The following is a 22,968-nucleotide window of genomic DNA, read 5'->3' as shown; positions in this document are numbered from 1 at the left end:
ATGCCCACTGTCCTAGGTCATAAAGCCATGTGTTAGGGTGATACACATTGTGCCCATGCCCACTGTCCTAGGTCATAAAGCCATGTGTTAGGCTAAAGTTCGTGAATGAAATAAACACTCAAATAATGCCACGGCCACACGTTTTAGAGGATGACCATACTGAATGGACAGGTTTCCTTCTCGGGCCCCATAAAGCCTCCTAAAGGTACCAGGTTCAAGGCCATGAGGTGCCCTGAAAGAACGACCGGCACCTTGCCTATTCTGTCCGACGTGATTTGGACCGATAGCCATGAATATTTACTGAAGTGGGTATGACACTCAGACATCAAACTTGCAAAAATATTTCATGGGATTTGTTTTTAACATCCTAGCTCCCACCTTTGGGCGGTAGCCACAATTAACCTCAGGAAGTGCTCTCTGACATCTTGACCTGGCATGCCCTGGGAGTCCCTCTGGGTGCTGCAGGCAGGGTGCCCGACTGTAGTGGGAAGCACAGGGTGTGGGGGTGTTAGGGTTAGGTGCTTTGGTGACACAGTGAGTTAAGTGTTGGGCTGTTAACCTAAAGATTGCTGAGGTAAGCACCCCAGGTGTTCCATGGGAGAAAGATGGGGCTATCTGATCTTGTAAAGATTTACAGTTTGGGGAACTCCATGGGACACTATGGTGTAGTGGGTTTCACGTTGGGCTGGTAACAAGGTGGGCAGTTCAAAAGCACAAGCCACTCTGCAGGAGAAGGAAGAGGCTTTCACTCTCATGAAGAGTTTGTCTCAGAAACCCCCAGGGCCCGTTCTACCCAATCCTAGAAGGTTGCTCTGAGTCAGAAAGGGCTGGCTGGCCATGAGTTGGTTTGAGATCAAGCAGGTCTACTCTCTTCCCCACAAGGCCCTATCAACTAGAACCATGTGGACAGCCATGGCTTTGGTGTGCAGGCTTTGGGGGAAGGGCCCCTTTCCTAGTCAATGCCATCTTCTCACACTGTGTCCGTAGGAACACCACTGCCCCATCTGGCCCAGGCCATTGGTCCCCAAGGTTGCACCTCTCTCTTGGGTTTGTTCATGCTTCTCATGGGCACAGGGACACTCTTCAGCAGCCCCTGCCCTGTGCAAAGGACAGACTGAACACTCGAGGGGGTTGTTAAAGGCTCTGCCCTCCTGGACAGGTCATGCCATTGCTTCTCCTAGAAGCTATGAGAATAAGCTGTGCCACCTGCAAACCCACCGAGGATCCTGATGCTTCCTGGAGCCTCATCGTCTGGGGGAGCCCACTCTGCCTCTTCCCTGTCCATCTGAGCACTCAGGCTTGCTTTCAGAGCCTTCTCAGCTTGTGGGGATCCGGAGTCCCAAGACGAAGACTTGGGAAGTGGGGAGGAGGACATGGAGCCTCGCCCCCATTGTATTTTCTATTAGTTTTTCTAGACAATATATTTCGGTTCCTCTAAGAACCTAGATTTTATTTGAGTGTGGTTTGGCTTGTGTGTGTGTATCATGTGTGTAAAATGCACAGATCTTAAGTTCGAAGTTTGAACAAGACATAAAACATCACCATCAACCCGGACATTGGCCTCAAGAAATGGCCCAGATGTCTAAAACACATCAGCCAAGATCTCCCTTTCTCTCCCTCTGCTGCCACTCGCCTTCACTGCAGATAAGCACATACCAGCCTAGCTGCTGCTACCTTTAGAAGGGCCAAGCTGTATGAAGAAATAAAATACCAAGTGAGGAAAAAAAATCCATAATATTTTAAAAATATTCTACTTCGTATTCATCACCCCAAAACTAAGCACTCCCCTCATTTTTAAAAAATCATTTTATTAGGGGCTCATACAACTCTTATCACAATCCACACATACATCAATTGTGTAAAGCGCATTTGTACATTCATTGCCCTCATCATTCTCAAAACATTTGCTCTCCATTTAGCCCCCAGCATCAGGTCCTCATTTTTCCCCTCTCTCCCTGCTCCCCCCTCCCTCATGAGCCCTTGATAATTTATAAATTATCTTATCTTGTCCTATGTCTCCCTTCACCCACTTTTCTGTTGTCTGTCCCCCAGGAAGGAGGTCACACATAGATCCTTGTAATTGGTTTCCTCTTTCCAACCCACCCTCTCTCTACCCTCCCAGTATCGCCACTCACATCACTGGTCCTGAAGAGATCATCCACCCTGGGTTCCCTGTGTTTCCAGTTCCTATTTGTACCAGTGTACATATTCTGGTCTAGCCAGACTTGCAAGATAGAATTTGGATCATGATAGTCGGGGTGGAGCGGGGAGAGCATTTAACAACTAGAGGAAAGTTGTAATTTTCATCGTTGCTGCATCACATCCTGACTGCCTAGTCTCCTCCCCGAGACCCCTCTCCAAGGGGATCTCCAGTGGCCTACAAATGGGCTTTGGGTCTCCACTCCACACTCACCCCCTCATTCACTATGGTAAGATTTTTTGGTTCTTATGATGCCTGATACCTGATCCCTTCGACACCTCGTGATCGCACAGGCTGGTGTGCTTCCTCCATGTGGGCTTTGTTGCTTCTGAGCTAGATGGCCGCTTTTTTACCTTCAAGCTTTTAAGACCCCAGACGCTGTATCTTTTGATAGCCGGCGCTGCCCTCATTTTATCACATCGAAGTATCCCGAGCACTCTCACACTCTGTCTCATTTGCCCTTCCACTGATCCTGGGAGCCAAGTAGGGCAGGACTTATCACACCCATTGTACAGATGAGGAAACTGAGGCTCAGACCAATACTGTGATCGCCACCTGGTGTCCCACATCCGTGCATTGAACTCGGGTGAGAGAGGTGAGAGAGGACTCGGGTGCATCCCACACAGTCCTGTTTCCGGGGACGGCACTTGTTCTTGCCCTCAGAGTAGTGATAGAAAAGGCAGCCCTCGGTTTCCTCTTACCCAAGTCCCCATTCAAGTTCCCCAGGCCTGGGTTTCCACCGTTTCCTCTCCATTGGTTATTCCTGAACTTGTCAGGTTACCCAGTAAGGAGGACAGGCACAGTTGGAGTATGCTGGCTTACTAATCTGGGGGGCACAGTTCTGCAGAAACAGGGTCGCTGATTAGGGCCTTGAAGACTTAGCAAAGCTGCCCCTGCAGAGAATGTCAGAGTTTGGCAAATCCGCTTCGAGGAGGACCCGTGAGAGCGTGGTCCAGGCCTGAGGTCTAGAGCTGTCTTCCCTGGGCCCAACCCTGTCTTTCTCCCACACTGTGTGACTCTGGACAAATTATTCAGACCCTTTATGCCTCAGTGTTCCCACAGGTAAAAGGAACATAACAGAATCTACCGCCAAAAATTCTTACGAGGATTACGTAAGATAATGCAAGGAAACATTTAACCCAGCCCTGACGCCGCGCAGACATTCACTGAATAACTGCGATCGAATCCATCCTGACTCACAGTGACCTTACAGGATGGGGTAGAACTCTCCCTGTGGGTTTCCAAGACTGTAGCTTTTTATGGGAGTTGAAAGTCTCATTGTTCTCCAGCCAAGCGCCTGGTGGTTTTGAACTGCTGACCTTGAGATTAGCAGCCCAAAGTGTAGTCCACTAAACCACCAAGGTGCCAGGGTGCCTGGTGGTGCTGTCAATTAAGCATGGGGGTTGTGAACCACAAGGCCTGCTAACCACAAGGCCAGTGGTTCAAGCTGTTTGGAGAAAGGCGCGGCTCTCTGCTCCCCTGCAGGTGTGTCTTTGGGATGCTATCACTTGAACTTGACTCAGTGACAATGGTTTGGTTTTAGTAACCTAATGAAAGAAGGCCGTGAGTCACACAAACACCCCTCTTTCCCCAGCGTGCCGTCAGCACCGCCACGAGACAATACTGATCTGTAAGTCCTTCTGCGGATGCCTCGTCTCCAACGCCCGCTAGTGGCTTGCTGGAAACGGGTGGTGTTCAGGGGCCACGGACGAGAGACTGCAGAATCTGTTTCCCACTGAGAACAGCGCTAACGATGGAGAGGGCGCCTTCTGTGGAGGCGCGGGGCAGGTCTGTTTGTTCCGGCCCCACTTATCAGATAGGGAGATGCCAGGTGGCATGTGGCTGGCGGGAGCAGGGGGGGCTGGGCAGGATAGTTGTCCAGAGTGGCCAGAAGTGGCTTTGGAGCCAGATGGAGACAGGGACTGTGATTAAAGAGGGACGTGAAGGTCAGCCTGGGGCCGAGGAAGGAGGATGCTGTACAAAAGGCAGGCGACTGTGGAGCTGGCTAGAAAGTGGAGCGTCTGGCGAGTGATTCTGAACTAGGAGTGTGACCCAGGGAGCCACCCCGGCTGGGGGGTGGTTTCAGGACCGAGCACAGGATGTCAGGTGCGAAGCTGAGGTGCATTGGTTGCACACCTGGATCAGAACCGGGAATGAACCTGAAAGGTGAACTTGGGGATTGTATAGGATGGGTTGCAGATTTTGGATTTGTTTCTTTCAGCTTTCTTCTCCCTTAGAAAAAAAATGGAGGGTAGGGGGTTGTGAAAGAGCACCTCCGTTTAGTTGTTGAAAGTCATCGAGATGAGACAGGCCAGGGAGCAGGACCTCGGCTTCAGTGCAGGTCAGCTCAAGGGCTGGGGGCCAAGGAGTTCATCTGCTACTGCTAGGGAAACCTGCGGTCTTGGACCTGCCCTGCCGTAAGGGGGTCCTTGACGGCCTTCCCCACTCAGCTGCAAGGGTCCAGGAGGAGTGCTCTCCTCTGGAGCCTGGCCTCCTGGGAACAGGCAACAAATACTGGCCAATGGGACTTGTGTAGAGCAAGTCACTAAAACCCAGGGACATGACTGTCAAAAGCACTCTCCCCCAGGCAGTTAGCTAGTCAGCACAACACAAATAATCTCTTTCTAAAGTTGTGTCCATTTCAGTGTAAGTGCTTTCAACTTGGGTCTGCTGTCCCTCACTGTAGGTCACCATTCCATGATGTTGGAAGCAGCAGCCAGCACTGCGCTGTGCAGGACAAGGAGCTGGAACACAGCACACAAACAAGTCCCTGCCACGCAGACGGATATCCTGAGCACCCGACATGTGAGGGGCTCTGTGTGGTTTGTTTCTGGCCACCCTGGAGCCAGCCCGAGACTCGTGGCCCCATGCAGAATGGAACGAGACTCTCTGGGCAGTCCCCGCTGGGTCGCCAGCAGGCCTTTCTCCCTAGTCTGTCTGGGTCTGGAAGCTCCGCTGAACCCACTCACTCAGCATCATGGCAGATGCAAGTCTCCACTGACCGCTGGGCAGTGGCTGCATTTTCCTTGAGGTCAAAGAGTCAAACCCGGATGTCCCGGCTGCGGATCAGGGGTTCTGCCACGGAACCTCCCTCGCCCCAAAGAAGCTGCATCGGCATTCTGGTGCTTGTGCTTTGGAAGAGACTGAACCGCGGGGCGTGGGAAAGAAGGTGGTGGGCCCTGTGAAACTCGCTTAGAAGTCAGAGGGCATGGGCTGAGGGACTGGGAGCTCTTTACCGTAGCCAGCCCCTCGCGATCCCCAGCACCCCAGGCTTCCCAAACCGTATCAGTGGACCGTGTGGTTTCCCCACCCACATCTGCAGAAAAAAAACAAACACAAGGAAAGATGTAGGGAGAGAAGTCATTCACCCCTAAACATTTGTCTTTTTAAAGTGATTTAAAACCGGGGTGCAAAACTCCAAATTGTGAGATCAGGGCTTAGTGACAGGACAGAGATAGGTGGAACCTCCAACACGGGTCCTTAATCATCCTTCCAGTCTGAAACGGAGCTCACGCCCAAGCTGAGCCATCGTTTCCTATCTGGGTCTCCAAACGGCCACATATTAGACACGTCTGCAAAGGGGTGACACATGGGCTGTGGGGAATTGATGCTGCCTTGAGGGGGGAGTGACGGTGTACTAGGGCTCATTGTTGAGAGATGATCCTGAGAAATTATTTAGAAGTAAAACCACACAGGCCGAGTAGAAGTGTTTTGTTTTATTTTGTTTCTCATTTTGTTTCATGTTGTCTTTTGCAACCGATGACATGAAACAAAACGGGTAGGACCCCTTGAATGGAAAACAGATCTTCTCTGTCCACCGCCAGCACGTTTCCCAGGAAAAGGAAACACGGACAAGTAAACGGAGTGGTTCTGTCCAAAGAGCATCAATGAGACTGAACGCTCGTGGCTAGAGAAGAACTGGGCCAGGGCAGCAGCCAGTCAGGCACACCCTCAAAGACAAGGCTTGATGTGGTAAGCTGGCCTCCTCTTGGCCAGAGCCTGGGTGTGGGTGGGGAGGCGGGGCCTGGGTAGCATGGCATGAGAAGTGATGGCTTCGGCGGTGGTGGTGGTGGCGTGACCCTCCAGTGATCCATTTGGGAAACACAGGGTGGGAAGAGTCGTGAATGCTCTACTTCTTTGTTGAGAGCAAGTTCTAATTATCCAGGGTGTCAGCTGCTTGCTCCCCTCCTCCTGCACCATCTCTGCCAGGGGAGTGGTCAAACCAGATTGCCTGCTTGCCTCAGAATGAGCCATTGTTTTGATCTGCATCTCCCAAAGGCCTGCCTGGGATTGCTAACCCCTGTCTGCAGGGAGATGGTATCTTGTTTTAAGAGGTTGTGACATCAGACCTGTACTACCTACTACCTTCACCCCATAAGCCATGAGGAGGTTGCTCCCTGGGCGGGGTTGGGGGACAATTTGACAAGCTCTTGACAGGCCCCCAAACCAGTCTCTTCTGTCAAGTAGATTCTGGCTCATAGCGACCCTCTAGGGCTGAGTAGAACTGCCCCTGTGGGTGTCCACCGCTGTCCACTCATGTTATAGAAGCAGACCACCCCAGCTGTCCTCCCGAGTGGCCAGTGAGTTCATACCGCCCACCTTTGGCTTAGCGGCTGGGCACTTTAACCATCTCTCCACCAAGGCTCCCTTGACAGGCCTCACAGCTCCCAAAGCTGCACCCTGACCCCTTCTCATGGAGACTGGGGCTTTTCCTCCACTCGAGCTACCCTCCCTACCCTATGGCTCAGCCACCCCACTCCCGGCTGTGAACCCCGCCCGGAGGGCAGCAACGCAGGCAACTGTACACAATGCTCAAAGCTGCGCTTTTTGCCACCACCCCCAGGAGATCCCCCAACACGCCCATGCACAGACAAGCAGGTCCAAAGAAAGTAATCCATACAGGCCATGGACGGTTACCTGGCCACACCTGGATGAACCTTGAAAATATCACAGTGCGTGCAGGAAATCCTTTGCAGAAGGGATGGGAACTGCGTGAAATGCACAATTATACAGGACCCAAAATAGTGACCAGGGAGAGGAGGGAAGGGAAAGGGGCAGGCTGTGTTTGGTGGGGCAAGGGGCATTGAGCTCACGTTCATGAAGGTGCGATGTTTGGGAACCGGTGGTTAATGATCCCAGAGGCACCTTGTGAAAGAGGTCATCAATGCCATTGAGCTGACAATGTGGAAGTGGCTGCGCTGGCAAGCATGTTCCTGTATCTGTTTTTCGCCACCATTGAAGCAAACCTACATTCCCCCAGGTCTCGGAGATTTCCCCGAGAGCCTGCTAAATTGTGGTGCCAGAGGACAGGACCCAGAGTCAGAAAGCCTGCGTCCTCTCTCTCTCTCTCTCTCTCTCTCCTATCTAACTTGGCGGCACTAATGCCTTTCTCTTGCAGGGTTGGTGTGCGGATCAGAGGAGATAATGGATGTGAACCCAAGTGTGGCAGAAATGTAAGAAGCATTATTATTATTCAAGCGCTAGTCTGCCGGCTGGGTAATCCCCAGCAGGGATTAGTGGATGGCTCACCAAACCCAGGCAGGCACCTGGGATGGGGGGCCAGAGGAAGGCTCTGGGAAATGCAAAGGGAGAGACTGCTTGGAGGAGAGGATGATATGCCTGGTCCTGTCCGACCAGAACAGGAGCCTGGACTTTGCTTTCCGCTTGCCCCGTCCCTGCAGGGTGGGGAGTGGGGCTGAGTGACATGCTCACAAAGACCTGGTAAGAAAACTCATCTAACGGGTCCGGGTCATCACTCAGGTAATTCTGGCCAAGAGGCTCCACTTTGGCATGAGCCTGTATGAGTCAGGCTGGTATAATTGGGTCCTTTGTCAGAGCTTCCTGGATAATTTCCTCCCCTCCGTGTGGTTGAAAGAGGCTGGCCTCGCATCTGGGAGCGTGCTTGCCAGACACGATTGGGTCCTTAGAGATGAAAGGCTCCTTTTAAGCCTTTTTCCAGAAACATGTTGGCACATGTGCTCATTGTTAAGGGGAAAGCGTACCCATATCTTTCATCTGGGTCGTGGACAAGGAGGGAACTGCTCGGAGCCAGGCTCCATTGGGCACATTTAAGAAAACAAATCAATAAGCCCCCTTAGTCCTCACCGAAGCCCTGTGAAGGCGGCATGTTCCTTTTCCAGGATGCCCATGACAACACAGGTTGTTCTCTTGCCACTCGGGAGGCCGGACGTAGGGTGTGGACAGAGCCAGGCTCGTTCAAGCCTCTGGGCACGATTCTGCCTCTTCTCCTCCAGTGGCTGCGAGCCCCGGGCAGCGACATCCTGCCCCTTGCCCCGTCATCTTGCCCAGAGGTTCTTGAGCAGGATGAAGGAGAGGTGCAGAGGAAGGATTCCACAGGAGGCCAGGGCCACGGTACAGGGCCACGAGGCAAGGAACAGTCCTGCTCCCATAGGACTTCCAGTTGGCGAGTTACAGCTGCAGTGAAGGAAATACTGGGGTTTGGGTGCTGGGGCTTAGAACGGAATGTGTCTTTTGGGGGAAACGAAAGTCACCCCTTATCAGGCAGCTTTTATAAATGGAAAGAACATGGACCTTGAAGCCAAACATGAATAAATTTGATTCCCAACTCTGCCATGTCCTCTGTGGACCAGGGAAGATCCTGGCCCGTCTGGGTTTTGATGTTTCCATTTGTTGGATGAAGAAACCAACAGCAGCCTTGAAAGGCGGTGTTATGAAGATATACTGTAGCAATGATGGGGCAGCACGTGGCTCAGAGGCACAGAGGGGGCATTTCATAAGTAGCGACTCTGATATCTCCCTCTCCAGGTAAGGATGCCAAGGGCAAGAAGGTTTAGAAACCCATCTCATGTTGCTTTATTGGTAAATAGCAAAGCAAGATTTATCTACCTCCAACCACAAACCACAAACCCAAACTCACTGCCCCGGAGTCAGTGCCGACTCCCAGCCCCCCTGAAGTGGGCAGGGAAGCACTGCTCCCTGGAGCTTGTGAGACCGTAACTGCTTACAGAGGTGGAAAGCCCACCTTTGTCCCAAAGAGCAGCTGTGCTTTTGTTAACTTCTGACCTTGCAACTAGCAGCCCAACGTGTAACTGCTACACCCCAATGGGCAGCCTATCTGTCCTTAGGCAATGGAGCTCAGACCCTTCGTGGCACCTGGGGACAGCTGCCTGGTCTAAGTCTTGCCTCCAACCTTTGTAAAGTCCTTGGGAGTATGATGATGCATTATATTTTTGTAGTCTCCATGTTTTCTCACATAGGGACTTGCAGTTCATAGTTTTTCCAGCAATGTTTGCTGAATGGGTGAAAAAAAATAGGGAGAACCTGGAAAAGGGTGATGGAGTTGAATCAAGTAATTTCATAGCCACTTTCTACAGTGTGCCTCTCACTTAAGTTTACTCATCATTTGGACCTGGAGTTCTGGGGTAGTTAAGGTCTTGTGTCAACCTGGCTTGACCAGGATTCTCAGGGTTGTTGTAGTTAAGACCTAGTAACCCCCATGATGAGATCAAGCATGATGTAATCATTTTCAATAGGAGATCTGCTATGAGCAGTCAATCTATGGAAAGGGATTTCCTCAAGGCTGTAAATGGCTTCTAATAGAAGTGGATAGTGTGGGAAAGCTTGCTTGCTTGCTTTTTGCTGGGTCTGGGTCTTGTATCTGGCCCACCATCTGACCTCTCAATCCTTGGACTTGAGCCAGCCGCTTGTTGACCCAAGGAGTGTTCCACAGTCTGCCCTATTACCTGTTGTGTTAGTCCAGGTAGACTAGAGAAACAACTTCAGGGAGACTCATATATGTATAAGAAAAATCTTTATATAAAAGAGCAATTGTATATTAAGAAAACATCCCAGCCTAGTCCAGATCAAGTCCATAAGTTCTATACCAGTCTATAAATTCCTCTTCAGACTCACGAAACATGCAATGATGCCAAATGCAGGAAAATCACAGGGCAGTGGGTGAAAAGTCTTGTGGATCCAGTGCTGGTAGAAGCATCTCAGCGCTAGTGTGGATCTCCACATGGCTCCTCCAGCGCCAAGACTCTGGTTCCATCAGCATAGCTCCATGTAGCTTGTCAACAGGAATGTCTTGCAAAGAGAGTGTTTCCCGCCTCCAGAGAGGAATCCAGGAGTTCTCAGAATCCTCAGGAGAAGGCCATGCCCACACAGAGGCCTCATTGGCTGTGACCTGATTGACAGGCTAGACTCCACCCCTTCGCAAGTTGGCAGATTATGTAACTCCCACATCTGTCAACTTTGGATCCACTTGCCTCTGCAGCCAGAAGCCTGCCATCTGACCTGCTGCCCTTGGGTTCCTTGGCTCCTACTGCAGAGAGTTCCGCAGTGGACTTGAAACTTGCTTTCCACTGTGGGAGCCACGCCCTGACTCTAAAGCTCTCTTTATATACACATATATAAGCGTCACTGGCTTTGCTTCACTGGAAAGGCCAGGCTAGACAGACTCACTCACTCAGTGTTTGACCGTGTTCCAGCTGAATGATGGTGCTTGCTTTCATTATGCGGACGAAAGGGTTGTTGGAGGGAACAGAAAGCAATTCAAACAGACGCAGGAGTCTATTTGCCACGCCACCACCACCGAGAAGATCCAGGGGGGAGACGGATGGGCGAGAGCTTGGAAACTGAGAGAGCCGCCTGTGACAAGGAAAGAGAGAGCTCATGGCACCCTTCACAGACTGCGGTAACCACAGTGTGAGGGTCTCGGTTAGGCACCCCTGGGTGGTCATGAGAAGAGAGGAAAAACAAAAAGCAAGACAGATGACACCCATACGGAGGGTCGGTTTCGAGGACCAACCCTGGATGAGTGTCCCCCACAAGCTCCCTTGCTGCCTTCTGTGCGTAGCCTCAGCTGCCTGAGATGAGGGGAATAGCCACCGGAGCCATGCAGACCCTTGCCAGAGAAACCTTCCAGTTAATTAAACAAGGGGGGTAGGGGCGGGCTTGGCGGGGTTCCAGCATCCTAGCCAGCACCTGCTCTCTGTGAGCATCATCTTCCCTTCTGAGCAGCAAAGCCCCCACCAGCATGCGTGGCACGCTTCAATGTCCCCGCGACCCCTGTCTGAGTCCCAGGCTGGTCATCTAACCCACTCCAGTCCAGCCTGTCTGGCTCGACGCTGGGCTGTGCCTTTCTGTCCGTCATTACAGACTGGAACTCAACCAGAAGCACCCCGTGCCCCCAAGCTGAGAGCTTCCATGGAGTGGGGAGACTGAGCAGAACGTGCCTTGTTGAACCTTGGAGGTGGCCCAGGATGGTGCCTCGACCGGACCGGACACCCATTGCTGGGAAGTTGCTGCCCGGCCTCAGCAGGCTAAGCATGAGCTATTGCTGTCCTTCCCCTCCAGACACCAGGCAGAAAGCAAACTCGTGCTTCCTGGGCAACGATCAGCTCCTGACCCGTGACACGGCTCAACCCCGGGAGTCCTCAGCGCCGGGGGTGGGGGGGCCCCCTGGGAAAAGTCACGCTCCTCTAACAAGCCCAGCTCAGGCCTGCAGAGACGGCTCATTAGGGTCTCACCTGGCCCCACTCCAACCTGCAGCCACGCGCTTCCTATTCCCAGTCCCTTCGGCGGCAGCGTGCTGATTCAAAGTCAATGGCATTGCGCTGTCTGGCTCTTCATAAACAAGAGCTCTCTCTTCTTCCAACAGCAAAAATCAACCAGAGGATCCTCTGTGTCCAGGGTACGATGTTCACACAGGGTGGGGGCGGCAGAAGAGGCACGCTCGTGGCCCTACGTCAAGGAGGCCTGAATCTAGTGAGGATGTGTGTGGCCTTAAGGCAGGAAACAGCTCAGTCCCAACAGAGTCAGCCACGCAGGCATTTGTGCAGATTGAGGAGGGCTTCCCGGATGAGGTCGTTCCTGAATCAGAGGGCCGGGGACAGGGCACCGGTGAGCGTCCATTTGAGCCCCATGCAAGTGCCACCTATGAAAGGGTCTGACAATAGGGAGTGCTGACGAAGGTGTGGATCCAGAATTCTCTTGGCATGGTGGTGGTGGGACTCTCAACCACTCAAGGCTTTGAAAGCCTGTTGAGAAGGCCTCAGAAGAACATTCACTACCTCTGAGGCAGAATTCCACTTCTAGGTTTTCCCCCCAAATAAAACATGTTACATGTTGCACAAATGCTCACGGCAGTCCTATTCAAATATCTACTGACAGAACGATCAACAAGCAGGTCGTTCAAACAGTGGAAGATCAGGGCAGTTCAAATAGACACAGCGGTGGCACAGAGCAGCGCAGATGATGCTTATCAACTTAATACTAAGTGATTTTTACAAAGTCCTACGAGAGAAAAGTGGGTGGAGGGAGACAGCGGTCAGTATAGACATGGGAAAAAATTTATAAATTATCAAGGGTTCTTGAGGGAGGGAGAAAATGAGCTGTTACTAAGGGTTCATGTAGAAAAAAATGTTTTGAGAATGATGATGGCAACAAATGTACAAATGTGCTTGACACAATGGATGGCTGGATTGTGATAAGAGCTGTACGAGCCCCAATAAATTGATTTTTACAAAAGAAAGGCCTCGAAGAGTATATGCTGCATGTAAGGAGTGACACGGGGGTCCCATCTGACTCCTCCGGAGTCATGGAGGAGGGCGGGGAGCTGAGTCCACACCAGCCCTCGGCAGAATGCCACCAGACAGAGGTGAGCCATGCCTCAATCCTTTGGGCCCCTTTCGGACCCCGTAGTCCTTCCCACGGCAGTCTGGCTCTGTCCAGGAATCCCTCGGCGCATTGGCCACCCAGAGTTCACAGACACCGTGCAACCTTGTGGAGGGTGACTGCAGAAGTTAGCAGGTGGCACAGACCGGGGTCAGAACACGCCAAGGACGCATGTGTTGCGGGTCCACAACAGCACCTCCCCTCTGTCAGCAGCCACGTCTCTCTCTCGACCTCGGCCTCTCGGCCACGTGCCATGCTCCCGTGGCCTCGGCCTCAGTGGCCGGGAAGTCCCCTGCCTCGCTGCCTCTCAGCCTCACAGTCTCCGTGTTTTGTCTCCTGGTCTCCCTGCCACCGCCTCTGCTGCCTGGGTTGGCTGCGTCGGCCGCTCCAGGAAGGAGTCTTACTCGTGGCCCCACTGGCCGGTAATGGTTCCTTCTTGGTGGTCCTGGGAATCTCGCCATTTCTGCTGCAAAGATGGCTCTCCATCCTCAGGGCAATGACCAAGCAGACCAAATTCCAGTTAGAGGACTGCGCCTCTTATTCCGCTGGTCCCACTCCATCCTTTGGTGGGAATGACGGAGAGCTGGACAGGAGAGACACATAAGAAACTTAGCGGGCATGATGCCCTCCCTCTTAAAGACGGTCCAAGCAGCGGGACTTCCGTGGGTCATTGGTGAAGATGCTGGGAGAGAGACAACATGAAAGGGACAGCTAGACACACACAGGGCCCAGGAGGACGGCTGTCTGGGAGGAGGCACCCGGGGAGATGGGATGGGGATAGGGAGGTCACCCCGCTGGGTGTTGCTCATTGCAAAGTCTTGGTTTTCAGGTTGGGTGAAGGTTTTGGGTGTGTTGATTTTAAAAAAAGAAAGGCCTCAAAGAGTAAGAAGTAGATGCATGAGATAAAGAGGGAGGGAGGGAAGAAGGGAGGGAGGGAGATAACCCATATGGAGAATGCACCCAGAATGAAGGATCGTTTAGCTAATACAAGGCCTCTGAGATCCATCCGAGTTTTTAGTTTTAAGTGGCAGGGCATTTGAAGGGAACCACCATGGGCAAAGAGAATGTGCCGATGTGGGGGTGGGGGTGGGGGACACAGCCTCCTGGGCACAGAGGGCTCACCTGGTCACCTGAGAGTCAGGTGCTCAAGCTCCTTTCCTAGGTGTTGTGACCAGCAAAGCAAAACCAAACTCACTGCCATCGAGTCGGTGCCGACTCATAGCCACCCAATAGAGCAGGGTAACGCTGCCCCTGTGGGTTCCCCAGACGGGGACTCTTTCAGGGAGCAGAAAGCCCGTGGGTTCCCCAGACGGGAACTCTTTCAGGGAGCAGAAAGCCCGTGGGTTCCCGAGATGGGAACTCTTTTAGGGAGCAGAAAGCCCATGGGTTCCCCAGATGGGAACTCTTTTAGGGAGCAGAAAGCCCGTGGGTTCCCCAGATGGGAACTCTTTAGGGAACAGAAAGCCCGTCTTTCTCCCTTGGAGGAGTTGGTGCTTTCTGACTGCTGACCTCGCAGTTAGTGGCCCAACGTGTAACCACCATGCCATCAGGGCTCCCTAATAGGCCAACTTGAAACCACACTGATGAGAGAACCCAGGGCCCACACCCGTGGTCTTGGTCACCATGCCCTGACCTTCTGGAATCAGACTGCTCTACAGCTTCATCCCCTGGGAAAAAAAACAACACACTGCCCACTGGGTGTGAGAGAAGGCTGAGAGCACCCAGCACCCACTGTCGTAGGGGTGAGAAGAGAGGCTGCCTCCTAATGACCATGCCTTTCATTCAAACAGCTTACACATCAAGAACCAGAACAGATCCTACTGGGTGTGAACTTCCATCCAAGTTCCGGAAATACTGGCCTGGTGAGGCAGTGAAACGGTGGGGGCCGGGGTGGGGGTGGGGGTGGTGGCTCAGATTCACGATCAGTGGGTGTTGTTCTAGATCCAGTCCTTGGCCTCCTGGTCCCAGAGTTCCACTCTGCCTCCAGGGATGGGGGCCTGCCCTCCTGGCTCAGACCCCCCTCCCAGGGGACCTGTGAGGCAGGGTTGTATGTAACGCCTGTGCTGTCCAGCCTAGGCCTCAGGTCCCACCACCTCCAGCAAGCTCCCTAGTCAGCTGCCTGAGTGCCCTTCCTCCAGCCCCTCTTCCTCGACATTTCCACACCACTCGGGGGCTGGGGGGCGGGAGGGGGAGGCACAGGTGGTGAAAACCAGCTCTGTTGAACAAGGTTTTTCCACTGTGGCAAGGGACATCCATTTAGGCAGATGTCAGGCCCCCGAGATCACAACACGACATTTTTCCTCCAAACTTTGGACTTAAGGGGTTCAGGGAGAGGGGTGTGCTGGAAATCCCAAATAGGGTTAAAGAATCCAACAGCACAGGTGGACTGAAACCTGTCCCCAAGTAAAGCCCAGGGAGAAACCAAGGGTTAGAGGCCCCCGAGACTCGGGGAGGGCAAGGGCAGAGGAAATGTGTACAGAGGAGCAGACAGGGGGCTTCAGTGCTAGCCCCGAGATGAAGCATCACATGGGGGGGAACCTCTGTGAACCTATTGGCGCTTCCTTCCTTCTCCTGGCAGACATCAGCCCTCACCAGAAACACTTACCCCCACCCCATCAGACCTCGTGTTCCTTACATTTCCTGGAACTTAGAGGTAACTTTAGGGAAAGTAGTCATTGTGCGGGGACAGGAGAGAAATCCTAAGTCACTGAGACCACGTCTGTTCCACTGCTGCAACAGTGATCAGAGTAGATATTGGCACCAGTTAATGAAGAACAGAGAAGGTTGGCGTGAGCTTGGAGAGCCGTGGCTGCAGGGTCGAGTGGCCTATGGTTGTGTCCTGGTGCCTCCACTTACTACCTGGAAACCTGCTCACTCTCCCTGTGGCTCCGTTTCCTCGTCTATCAATTGGGCATAATAACAGCACCCAGACCAAACTCACTCCCATCGGGCTGCTTCTGCCTCACAGCGAGGCCCCATGCTGTGGAATCTCCCTACGGGGTGGGGAGCCATCATCTTCACAGAAGCAGGGGGCCAGGCCGGGTGCATCCACGTTGCTGGCCTTGCGGTTAGTGGCTGAGGGCAAAGGGTGCAGACTCTGCCCGCCAGGAGCCTGATGGTGCCAGCACCCGCATCCAGTGAGTTCACTCACAGACTCACACCGTGCCTGAAACACAGCAGCCCAAACTGTTGCTGGCCACTCGCTTGCAGGCCCTGCGAGCCCAGGCGTCTGTTAGGGAGTAGAACACCCTGGGTCTTGTGGACAAGACGCTTCAGGGAAGAAAATTGCCAGCCCTGTCCTCCACAGCACCTCTGAGTGGGACCGAACTGCCAGCCTTTAGACAAGTCGTTGAACACAGACTCTGTGTGCCTTGAAACATAGCAGCACTCAGTACATGTTGGTACTACTAAGTATGATTATTTTCGATAATGGTATTATCAGTAGTATTTTAATAACAGTATTCTTTTTAATAGCACTGCTATTTTTAGGGTGAAGCAGAGGGGCAGCGAGAAAGAGGAAGCCCCTCCCCAAGACTGACACGGACCAGAGACACGAGCACCCTTGTGAGGGGGTGCAGGGCTGGGTGGGGTTCTGTGCTGTGAGTCAGAATGGACTTGACTGTCCCCAACCCACCACTACTACACTTTTATCTGCCGGGTCATTTCTTGCTCATCCAAGTTTGAGAACAGAGCTCTGCACCGACTGCATGGTCATCTACTTTCCTGCTTCTGTACTCAATTGGTTGAGCGCTGCTAAGGGCATTCACCCAACCAGGAAGATAGTTGTCTCTTGAAACGTATGGTGCCCAGTCTTGGCACTGATTGGCCTTTGCCCCAGGCCAGCGCCCTCTCCCAATCATGCCTGGGGCCACCGCATCTGTCCCATTCTGCTCAATACACACACTAAAGCCCCACCTCCTTCTTTGCTAGAGGAAGGCCGGCCCCTAGCCTGCTCAGCAAAGAACACCTGCATCGGGGCTTGTGCGCTTCTCTCCCAGCAACCACAGGATCATCTCCGCCAGCCTCACCTCCACTCTCCTGGGGCTCCCCCAGGCGCAGCGCCCGTGCTCAGCTTGGCCCTGGACCACACCTGCTCTCAGGGTCTTGCTGCGCCGGGCATGAGTCCCTCTCGCTGCGATCGCCTCAGTCTCTGTGTCAGCCTCGTCAGCCTCCCTTTCTACAGACTCCTTTCCCTCAGTCTTTCAACCAACTTTAGAAAGAAAAACGTCCATTGTGGTTACACCATCTGTTGTCAATTTGAGACTGAGGAGTGAAGGGGTGGAGTTTAGCCTGTCAATCAGGTCTCAGCTTGATGACATCATTTGGAGGCTCAATGGAGATCAATGGCTTGCTGGAGGCGGGACACAGACTGACTCCCTGGGAGACACTCCTGTGGACAAGCCACATGGAGCTACACTGATGGAGACAGAGCCTTGGAGCTGGAGGAGCCACATGGAGACCCCTGCCAGTGCTGAGATGCCTCTACCACCACTGGATCCACAAGACTTTCCACCCACTAGCCTATGATCTTCCTGCATTCAGTGTCATTGCATGTGTTGCATGACTCTGAAGAGGAATTTATAGATCAGTATCAGACATATGGGCTAATATCGGACTTATGGACTCGATCTGGGCTGGGCTGTTTTCTCAATATTCAATTGCTCTTGTATATAAAGCTCTTTCTTATAAACATATGGGTGTCTATGAATTTTGTTTCTCTAGTCCACCCACTAACACCTCCGTTTCCCTCTGTTGTTTTCATCCCCCCTCTCCTTCCCTGGTGGCTCAGACTTCTTAAAATCTAAGCTCACTGCCTCCCCGTCTAGTGATCTCTCATTAGGCAACTTGGGCTAGTCACAAATGTAACTCCCCCCTCCCCCTCCAAACACGTGTTCCTGAACTATCGGCACCACCAGCCATCCTCCCAGTCACCTTCCTGAATTCACTCTTGGTTTCTTCCACCTCCTCACCTTCCCTGTCCATCAAACCAACCACCAAGTCCTTTGGATCGGACTTCTCTACCTCCCTGCTCCTACCCCGCCGGGTCTCAACACCTGCAGCCCCTCTGTCCAAGAGTCTCCGTATCGCTGTTGGTGTCAGTTAGTTGATGTTGAGTCAGCCCCCGACCCCTGACAGCCCCACAGGTGGAGAAGGAGTTGGCACACTGCCACCACTGGCTCACGTTCAGAAGTTGGGGGCTGGGCAGTTCTTCCTCATCAGTCTCCATCTGGAAGCAACGTCAAGACCTGCACAGTATCCCAGCCAGACGCCAGCCTCCACCGGGGACAGATGCCAACAGTGCATAAAGTGTACTGGCCTGGGATTGAATCGGCGTTTCCTGCCCAGAAGGAGAGAGGGAAGTACCACTGCTCGCCGCATCTCGGCACCATCCTAAAATTCATCCAGCGTATTCTTTCTAAAACCCAGACCCAGACCCAGACAGGACCACTCTCCTGCCTCCTTCTCTTGAATATCCGGCCCTCAACTTGCCTCTTAGAGAAAGTGAAAGTCTTCAAAGACACAGGCCACCCTTGGGAGTCTTCCCTTCCCCCCACTGGTACCTTCCCCCAAAGCAGATTTGCTCAGCATAGCTGCACCCCCACACACACATGTCACACCCCGGCTCATCACCCTACAGTTTCGGGGCTGTTCCCCACCTCAAATACCGCCCGCTCCCTGCCCATCCCTCACAACCACAATATCCAGACCAAACTCGCTGCCACTGAGCCGATTCAGATTCATGGTGACCCTGTGGGACAGGGTGGGACCGTCCCTGGGGTGTCCAAGACTGGAGCAGTCCTCAGGGGCAGAAAGCCTCATCTTTCTCCCGCAGGACGGTGGGTGGTTTCAAACTGCTTACCTACGGACTAGCTGCCCGACACAGAACCACTGCCCCTCCAGGCCCCTTTGCCACCAAGGAAGCTGCTACTTGGCTCCCAGGCCCAGCTGACAGCCAACTCCCTGACCCTGCTCGGCACTGTGCAGTCCAGCTGCCTGCCTCTGTGCCTCTTTCTCTGGGGGGTTCCGTGAGGGCCGGGCCTTCTTCATCCTTCTCGTGGGTGTGTGTGGGATAGATGGGCGAGTGACGCGGTGACGCCCCTGCCAGCCCTGAGGGCTTCTGTTTGTTTATTGATTACCTGAGCTGCTAGACTTGGAATGTCGAAGGAAGACAGAGGGAGGTTAAAAAAAGGAAAAGGTGGAGGAAGCAAACTAAGCGGGCATCGGGGTTGTATGATTCATGGCACTGCCCGTGGGCCTCCTTTCTAAGGGGCTGGCAGTGTGCAGGGTGCCCGCTGCAAGGGCCCCCAGCAGGGCAAGTCACTTCTTTGTTCCATGAAGAAAACGCTGAAGGGACAGTCGATTCAGCTGCCGAGCCTCCCACACACGGTAGGAAGCAGATTTTCATTCTTTTGTCTCCTTTTTCCACCTCCAAAGTGGAAACAACATTTATTGAGCACATCCCATGGTCATGTGACTCCGGCTCCCACCTGCTGCACAGCAAGCCATTTCAGAGAGGTCAAGACGGAAAGAAAGACGACAGAGACAGAATGCTTGTTTTGACAAGTGGAGAAAAGATACATCGGAAAAAACCTGCGCCCGGTCATCAGACAGGCGAGATGGATTTTAATAGATAGACCTTCATGGACCAAAAGCCTGCAAAATACCTATTTCAAGAAGACCACAGGCTCGGGAGAGACGTCACCAGAGGCTTGACACCGGCGACGACTAAACTGGTATCGCTGTTTCAGCACGCAGATCAGGCTTCCCCCTCAAGGAGTGACAAAGGGGCTCCCTCACGATGGCAGACCAGACAGCCATGCCCCCAGACCCTCTACAATGCCGGGCCTACAGCCAAGGCACCGGGGGCCCAATGGAAACACACGGAGGAGCGTCCTGGAACGCCAGCTCCAGAGGAGAGAACAGAGAAGGGGCTGAGTACCAGCGAGGACAGGACTGCCCAGCGTGAGAGAGGCGGCTGGTACACGCCCTGCCAGCCCCTGCCCTGCCCGATGAGCAATAGCTACACTCCCTCCAGGGCTCTGGGGGCACCACCTCAGGACACCGCAGCAGAGGGGAAGTGCCCGGTGCCGGATGATCGGCCTGTCCTCGACTGACCACCCCCGGAGGCCAAGAACTCCTCTCCGTCTCCCAGATGCTCTGCCCTCAGCTCTCTCGGGGCCTGAAATAGTTTTCAGGAACAAACACCTTGATCACAGCCACCTCTGAGCTGGCGCAAACAACTCTGGATCAGGTGCCTGGACCCCAGAAACACGCAGGCTCACAGAAATGCCGTTTCAGACCAGAATGCCCTCCCACCACGCGTCCCCATCACCCCATTGAGCTCCAGAGAGGGCAGACGCGTACCGAGTGCCCGGCCCTGCTCAGTGGTCTCCTCTCTGGTCCTGCCCGCGTCCTCTTTCCCTTCTCTCCTTCCGTTCTGTTTCTGTTCTGCCCTCCTCCGTGTTCCTCTATTTCTTTCCCTTCCCTTCTTTCTTCTCTCCTTTTCCTGAAAGCCTTCTTGGTCGCTCGCCTTCCCTGTGCCGCCTTCCCTCCACCACCGTGCCTGGCGTTTTCTCATTTCATGTCTCCTCTCTTTGTTCTTGTGCTTTGCCTCAGCTGACATTGACCTTACGCAATTATTTTTTCTGCTCTTTGTCAACTCTCCCCTACTTGTTCTTTTTTCTTTATGATCTTCTCGCTTTTGGGTTTGGTTTGGGGCGTGTTTGTTTAGCTTGACCCCACCCCTGTCAAAAGGGAACAGAGCCAGTCCCCGCGGGTGAGCTATCGATGGGTCATCAGGGAGAGCCGGGGCTGGGCAGGGTGGATGGGGGAGAACGAGGCTCGGCCACACTTCACACAAGTACATCTTACAACCCCACCTACTCTGTCAGGGCCACTACCCATTCCTGTGCTACCTGATCATCCCAAAACAACAACCAACACCCGCCCGGCCCACACGCAACTGTGCTGTACAACCAACCAATGGAGAACGGACAGCACGCACACGCACTGCATTCTCTCTCACACCTACCAGGAGCGCCTAGCGACACGCCGACGTGTAACCATGACTCAAACACAAACACAACGGCACCAGAGAGTCTCGGAGGCGACAGACCATTTCTGCTCCCGTGCATAAACAAAACCGAGGGGCTCACACAGGTGAGTAAGTGAGATGCCGAGCCAGAAGGGCTAGCTGAGAACTGAATGACCGTGGGAGTCCCTCATCCTGACTTGGGAAGTGTTATTCAGAGGGGCTTTTGATGGACTGAGAGAAAGGTGAAAGGTGTAGACAAAAATCCAAGAAAATACAGTGGGGGGGGGGGCGGGCTTAAGAAGCATTTCTGGAAAATTCTCCAAGAACAAATGGGTAAGCTCAGTGAAAAAATGAGAAACCATACAAAAACAGCCAAAGAGCATCACTGTGGATGTCAGGTGGACCTTGGCTGGGAGCCGAGGACACCAGAGGAGGCTCCGTGTGTGTGATGGGCTCCGCAAAGGTTCTTAACTGTGTGGGTCATAACAAACTATGGGCAGCACGGGCAAAATGGGGTTCCAGCACACTTCCCCGTGCTCATGTGGAGCCTCCACGTGGACCGAGCGGCAGTTGTTTGAGTAAAATAGGGGGAAGTGGCACGGTTTAAATCCAGGGCTCTATCCTTTCCTCATACTTATTCAGCCTGTATGCTAAGAAAATCATCCAAGAAGCCGATTTTTAGGCAGTAGATTGCCGGGCACTGCTGGGCGGATTTGAGGCCCGCCTTTCAGTTAGCAGCTGAGAGCATGAAACTCTGTGCGCTGCCCAGGAATTCCCATCCTGGAAGGAAGGAGAGGGGAAGGGAGGAGGAGGAAGGAAGTATTACTAAGTATTTTCAGTGTCCCCAGATCACTGCATTAAACACTTTTCATGTGTTATCTCATTTAGCTTTAAAACAACCCGGTGAAGGAAGTAATTGCTTTTTTCTCATTTTACAAATGTGGAAACAGAGACAAAGGTACGCTGGCCAGTGTGGCGTAACTCATCAGAGACGGTTTGTTTTAAAGAACAGACCAAATTGCCTGACGCTTTCTCGTTCAACTTAAAATGATTCGAAGTCATTTCATCTTGAGACGGACACTGCTTGTTGCAGTAGAAATGGCCATCCTGTCACCGCATATGAGAGGACTCGGCCTCCTAATGGGTCTGATTCTGAGGGCGAGAGATGCTTGCCTTCTGGATAAAGGGTTTTGCTTAGAGGATCATTCTGTTTAATTCTGCCGTTTATAAATAACGTAAGCAGTGGCTTGGATTTATTTCTGGGGCTTCCTGAAGAACTTGGGGTAGGTGTAAAACCCTGGGGCCGAGCGTGATGAGCAGCAATGACTTGCTGACTGACTGGCCCAGGCTCCTGCAGTGGAAGTGGGTGTCCTGGGTTGCCCTGATTAGCATAGAAGAGCCTGGGCCTCTGTGGCCTGTTCTTGTTGTCCTGGGCTTGATCTGGATTTTTCCGGCACTGTGGAAAAAAAAAAAAGATATCCAAAACACTGGAGGCAGAGGCAGCAAGAGGGTCGCTGAGTGGCAGGATATTGTTAAGGAAGCAGACAGCAACATCAATGTGTAAATTAGTTTCACAATTACAGATTTTAAATAGAGCTCCAAGCCGGTGACTCGGGGAGCCATCCAGCGATGCTACCATCTCAGTCGGCGCTCATTGCCATGGAGAAGGAGGGGTGCAGAGCTCACGGGATGGGTGGGGGGGTGGGTGCTGCACAAGGGTGAGGGTCACTTCCAGCTATCTTTTCTTTATCGGAACCCAGAACGATTGCCCCCATCTACATGCCAGGAAGGCTGGGGAATCTGCTCCTCTTGTGGGTAAAGGAAGGAGAAGGGGAATTGTGTGTATCTGGCTCAATACCCCCTACTCTGATAACCATCCTCTTTGAAATTGCACCCCACCCCCCACCCCAGCATCTCAAGTGCTCCTGGTCCCCCTCACCTTGTCATCTGGTGTAGCCCTGATATTTTAACTTTCCCTCTGTCAGTTTGATTGATTGGTGCTACTGTCACTCTTGTCCCACAAGAAGGTAAATTTCACCTGGTAAGAGATCGTCCTTGGCGTGGTTCACTGCCC

This window comes from Echinops telfairi, unplaced genomic scaffold (genome assembly GCF_000313985.2).
Source record: "Echinops telfairi isolate 266 unplaced genomic scaffold, ASM31398v2 ScPeMD7_9;HRSCAF=40, whole genome shotgun sequence".
Lineage (NCBI taxonomy): Eukaryota > Metazoa > Chordata > Mammalia > Afrosoricida > Tenrecidae > Echinops > Echinops telfairi.
This window is presented reverse-complemented; position numbering follows the sequence as displayed.